This window comes from Pteropus alecto, unplaced genomic scaffold, assembly GCF_000325575.1.
Source record: "Pteropus alecto unplaced genomic scaffold, ASM32557v1 scaffold20, whole genome shotgun sequence".
Taxonomy (NCBI): domain Eukaryota; kingdom Metazoa; phylum Chordata; class Mammalia; order Chiroptera; family Pteropodidae; genus Pteropus; species Pteropus alecto.
This window is the reverse complement of record NW_006436298.1, coordinates 32,970,550-32,976,846: the sequence shown is the minus strand read 5'-3', so window position 1 is coordinate 32,976,846 and position 6,297 is coordinate 32,970,550. Positions and strand designations below refer to the sequence as shown.

The 6,297-nt window shown below is 30.5% G+C and overlaps 1 pseudogene; it reads right to left on the bottom strand.

Annotated features, from left to right (window-relative positions):
- Positions 1 to 5,247: 5,247 nt before the first annotated feature.
- On the bottom strand, positions 5,248 to 5,366 carry LOC112480993 (annotated as a pseudogene).
- Between the last annotated feature and the right edge of the window lie 931 nt (positions 5,367 to 6,297).

The following is a 6,297-nucleotide window of genomic DNA, read 5'->3' as shown; positions in this document are numbered from 1 at the left end:
AGGGCTGTTTGCTCTATTTCTGTGAAAAATGCCATTGGAATTTTGATAGTGATTGCATTGGATCCTGACCATTTTATTTCATTTCCTCTCTTTGCATATCAATTATATTTCTTTTATAAAAATGTTACTGGTTATTCTAGAGTTTGTAATATATTTTAACTCATCTAAGTCTACCATCAAATCACACTTCACAAATAGCTCCAGTATCTTTTAATAGAGTACTTCTAATTTCTCTATCCTATCCTTTATAACATTACTGTCATTCATTTCACTTATCCATATGCTACATTCATGTACTACATTGCCAGACTTTAAATAAAATATAACTCTTTTAGATCAATTAAAATTAAGAAAAATGAAAGATTTTGTTTTACCTTTATTTTTTCCTTCTCTGATATTTTTCTTTATGTAGGCCCCCGCCCCCATTTCTGACCTATATGAGTTTTGTTCTCTTTGAAGAACTTTTAACATTTCTTGCAGAGCAGGTCTGTTGGAGATGAATTCTCTCATTTTTTGTTCATCTAATAAGACTATTTTTGCTTCACTTTTAAAGAATAATTTTAAAAGATAATTGGTGTGCCTTTTCTTTCAATACTTTAAATATTTCACTCCATTTTCTTCTTGCTTGTACAGTTTCTGAAGTAAACTCTGCTGTAATTATCTTTTTTTTTCCTCTTTAGGGAAGATTTTTATTCCCTTTGGCTTCATTCGAGATTTTATTTTTGTCCTTGGTTTCCTATATTTTGAATATGATGTGCCAAAATGCAGATTTTTGGGGTATGCCCTTCTTCCTTATCTCTGATCTTCCTGGATCTGTGGTTTGGCATATTTCATTGATTTTCTAGCTCTTGGCCATTATGGAATATTTTTTTGTTCTGCTCTTTCTTTTCCTGCTGTCCTTCCAAATATATATATAATGTTGCACTATTTGAAATTCTCCCACAATTTTTGTATGTTCTTTTCTTATATTTTTTTTTCTCCACTCTTTTTTCTCTTTGCATTTCAGTTTGAAAAGTTCTATTAACCTATCTTCAAGCTTACTGATTATTTCTTTGGCTGTCTTCAGTCTACTGATGAGTCCATCAAAGGTATTTTTCATTTCTCTTACAGTGTTTTTGATTTCTAGCATTTTCTTTTGATTCTTTGAGTTCTCATCTCTATGCTAGAGTTAAAAAAAATTCCCTTTTTCCAGGATCTGGTAAAGTCTTTTCAAGGCTTGTTCCTGTAACAAATGCCTGTAGTAAGCATGATATGGAAACACTTTGAGCATATTTCATAATAGTTGCTTTGCCATTCCCCCTTGCTAGAGTAAAACATACACCTTTCTTGGCTCTTCACCATGAGATTATGGCAGAGTTTATAAAGTGTAAGTGAGAGGCCTCTGCCCCCATTTTCTCCAGCCCCTGCCAAGACTGCAGCCCTAAGTTGTTTCTCAAACTAATCTACCCTCCAGCAATTTGTCAAATTTACCATTTAGTATTCCTACTACTTTATGAGTCCAGTGGCTTTTGCTCCAAGAATGTTGACCTCAGCTGTGACTCTGGATTTGCCTGTTTCTACAGATTTTGTGGTGGCAGATTGTCCTGTTTCTTCAGTTCTCCCATGGGTCCGAGAAAAGTCACTGATTTTTAATTTGTTCATCTTTTTTCTTGTTGTTTAAGTATGGAAGCAACATCTTCCAAGGTCTTTCATGTTAGAGTTAAAATGAGGAGTTCTAATTTCTATTCTTATAATAACTTTGTTAATCTTTGTTATGAGAGCTATACTGTCCTCATAAAATAACTTGGAGAGAAGTCCTTCCTCCTCTATTTCTGAAATATTTTTTGTAAGTGTAATATTTTATCTTCCTTAAATGGTTGATAGAAATTATTAAATTATTTAAGTCACGTTTTCTTTTTGGAAAAATATTTGATCATAAATTCAATTTCTTTAATAGATACAGAGCTTTTCATATTTTTCTATTTCTTCTTTTATCAGTTTTTTAAAACCAAAACTGTTTTGTCTTTTCTTTTTTAAAGGAAATGTTTCCATTTTATTGTTGAATTTACTGGCACAAAGTAGTTTTATAATATTCTCTTATTGTCTCAATGATCTGCTGCTATTTCAATTTTGCTATTGCTCATTTTATTTGTTTCTCTTCATCAATCTTCATAAAGGGTTATCAATTTTATCAATTTTTTAGGGAACCAACTTTGGGATTTATTAATTTTCCATATGTTTGTCAGTCATAGATTTTTATTCTTTATTGCTTTTTTTTTTTTTACTTTGTGTATAATTTACTCTTTTTTAAAAATCTTATTAAGGTGGTAAATTAAATAATTTGCTTTATATCTTTCTTCCCTTGTGATACTGGCATTTAAAGCTATATATTTCACTTTAAGAACTGCTTTAGCTGCATCTCATAATTTTGATGTTTTACTTTCAAGATTATTCAGTTCAAAATTCCCTTGTGACTGTTATCCTGTTTTAGAAATATCTTGTTTAATTTCCAAATATCTGAGAATTTTCTATATATATTTTTATTAATTTCTAGTTAAATTCTTTGTGATCAGAGAGCATACCCTATAAGATTTAAAATCTTTTGAAATCTATTGAGATTTATCGCATATCTAGGTACATGCTTTATCCTGATAAATGTTTCATTAGCTCTTCGCAAGAATTTGTTTTCTGCAGTTTTGTGTTAATGACAATTAGGCCAGAATGGTTGATAGTTTTCACATCTTTTATATTTGTACTGTTTTTATATATTTGTTCTATCTATCATAACTGTGAGAAGAGTGTTAAATACTCAACTATTATTGTAGATTTATCTGTTTCTCTCTTTAGTTGTCAGTTTTTGTTTCATATTTTCAGATGCTTTCCTATTAGGTACATATTTAAGCTTATTATATATTTTATTGATCAACCTTTTTATCATTATACATCTCTATTTCTCATAAAATTATTTGTCTTGAACTATATCTTATCTTATATTAATATAGACACACCAGTTTTTTAATGCTTACTGGTGCATGATATATATCTTCTATATTTTTACTTTTAATATCTCTGTCTATTTCTAATGTCCTCATTTATAGAGAACATAGAGTTGGGATTTCTTTTTTAAAAGCAGTTGTAAAATATTTACCTTTTAATTTGAATGAGTAGTCCGCTAACTTTTAATGTAATTATTGGTATGGCTGGGTTAAAGTCTATTATTTTGAACTATGCAAACCATTCATATAATCTGTTTTTTGTTTCTTTGTTCTACTTTTGATGTCTACTTTTAGCTTAATTAATATTTCTAATTTATTTTTTCACATGCTTTTTAGCTGTGTCTTTATATCATTATTTCAGAGGTTGCTCTAATAAATACAATATGCATCTTACTCTCATTAAAATCTATAATACTGATCATTCAATAACTTGCATATCACACATCAAGTATTTAAGACTCTTACAAACATACACTTACAATCACTATTATTTGCTATAATTTGTCAAATATTTTCATTTTACATTGGTTATAAAGCTCCTCATAATTATACTATTTTCACTTTAATGTTTCACTTGTTTTTAAAGAGAAATTCACGGAAGAAAAAATGAGGTAATCATTTATATTTGCTCACATATTTAGTATGTCTTTTGGCTCCAGTATTTTCTGATGAGAAATCAGTTATATTCATATTTGTGGTCCTCTATCTGCCATGTATTGATTTTCTTTGCCAGCTTTCATTTCTTTGTCTTCTTTTATCTCTGGTTTATAGAAATTTTATTATGATGTGTCTGGGCATGGTTTTCTTTGTATTTATTCTGGGTGTAATGAGCTTCTTGGATCTATAATTTGACTTTTTTCTCCATCAAATTGGTACAACTTCAACTATTATATCTTCAAATATTTATTTCATACCATTTTACCTCTCTTCTCTCTTTTTGGGATTCTAACTGCAGATGTTTGACTGCTTTAAATTTTCCCACAGGTCACTGAAGGGCTATTCATTTTTCTTGTATCTTTTTCTCCATATTATTCAGACTGGATTTCAATTAAACTGTATTGAAGTTCTCTGACCCTTTCTTCTTCCATCTCTAATCTGCTGTCAAGCTCATCAAAGTTAAATTTTCATTTCAGATATTGTAATTTTTCATTCTAGATTTCAATTTTGTTCTTTTTAAAAAGTTTTCTTTCTCTTCTGAGATTTCTCATCTCTTTACTCATTATGGCCATATTTTCTTTTAAGTGTTTAAACATCTTTATAGTAGCTATTCTAAATTATCATCTGTTAATTCTGTTATTTGTATCATCCTGAAGTCTTTTTCCATTCAGCACTTTATCCCTTTATGATGAGTTATATTTTTCTACTTTTCCACCTGCTTATTAATTTTTGTCTTGATTTTAGAATTCTGTAGGTAGTTTATTATAAGTAGTATAGATTATTTAGTCTTTTTAAAAATAGTGTTGAACCTTGTTTTGACAGTTGATAATTTTCTGAGAGGCTCCTAGATTTTATCAAAGCTTGGCTTAGGCTTTGTTACTCTTAAGATATAAATTTTCTAGTGTTTCAAATGAATACCAAGGGTTTTGATGAGTTCTTTAATCTCTGGTTGGGCTAGAACTCATCTTCCAAAATGTGTAATATCTAATATCTTTGCTTCGCTCTCAATCTTGTAAGCACCATTGTCTGCTAGACCATTCAGAATCTTGCTCTTTATATGTATAGTATAGCTCTTGATCCAAAGCCCTCATACAGATTTCTGGGACCACTCTTTTTCCCTGCTCAGTTCCCTCTAATACCTCATCCTGTAAATTCCAGCTGCTTCCAGCAGCCCTAAATTCTAAACTTTGCCTCCTCATTCAGGTGGGACTGCCCTGTTTCTGTTGGTCTCCAATTTCTTATGTTGCTTTAGAAAAATTGTTCTTAAACAAAAAGATTAGGTAATCATGGAACTCACTTCTGTGTTTTCTTTCTTTCAGAAGGGAAGTCCTATACTGCCTATTGTCCATTGCCAGGTAATAGTCACTTCATGTATTTTGTTCAGTTTTGTAGTTACTTACCATGTGTAGGTGACTCTGGTACAAGTTAATCTTTCATGTTTGGAAGTGAAAGTCTGACATTGTTATCTTTTTATATATTTTTTTATTTTTTAGGCGAGGCAACTCTTGGTTGACCTCACAGATTGCAAGGAACTTGTCAGCTTATAATCCCTTATCTATCTATCTATCTATCTATCTATCTATCTATCTATCTATCTATCTATTATTATTTTTTATGCCTATAGCACCTGGTCTTCCTAGGTGGTTTCCTATGTAAATACTACCCAAGCCCGATCCTGCTTAGCTTCCGAGATCAGACGGGATTAGGCTTGTTCAGGGTAGCATGGACATAGGCTTGACATTGTTATCTTTTAAAGAGAATAACTTCTCAGCAGAACTGAAAGTGGTAATTCCAATCTTGTACAAGATTAATAGATATTACATTTATTACTAGTAAGCACTGAGCACTTGAGACAACAAAACAAAGACATTTCATTGTCCTCAGATAAAGGTACAATGAGAAGTATTATCTATTTTGGTATTATGATATATATTCTTCTTTGACTAATATCTATTGTCTCATTTTGTTAGCTAAAGCACCTAAATACAAAATGCAGGCAGTGAGGTTAATAAATATTTATAATTTTTCCTTTTAGAGATTTTCAACACTATATATATTTCACAGTAGTTTTTGTATAATCAACAGAGTGGAAAAGACATGTGTTAAACATAGAATTTTACATGGCAAAGTATTTGGCATGAGATCAGGTTACAGTGACTATTTTTGAATGTAAAAAAAGGTCATGTTTCTTCATTTGATCTTAAGTGAAGACTGAAGCAGCTGGGTCCCATCCTTTTCTATTCACTCTACAGACTCAAGAGTCCTGTGTTTTAGCTGCTACTCCTAGCATTTTTTTTTTAATTTCAATTTATTTTTTAACTCACTCCATTTCTTCGAAATGTTTCTACATATTTTCTTCTCATTAATTGTGTTGAATATTTATTGGAGACTATGAATTCTCTTTCTTGCTTGCTTAGTATTATACATCAAAAAAGTTTTACCTTTAAAATTAAATTTTCTTAATTGACATCTCACTTTAAAAGAATATCTATTTCTTTGTCCTGTGAAATTATCTGCTGAATCAGTTCCTCCCCAATCTTTAGAGTGATGTTTCCAAAATGTCCTGTGTTTGGAGATCTAGTAGAAGTTTCTATATGCCTTATGTGATAGGAAAACTTTGAGAGTCATGTGTTCTGAATGAAACCATGAAAGCTTATATTAATAG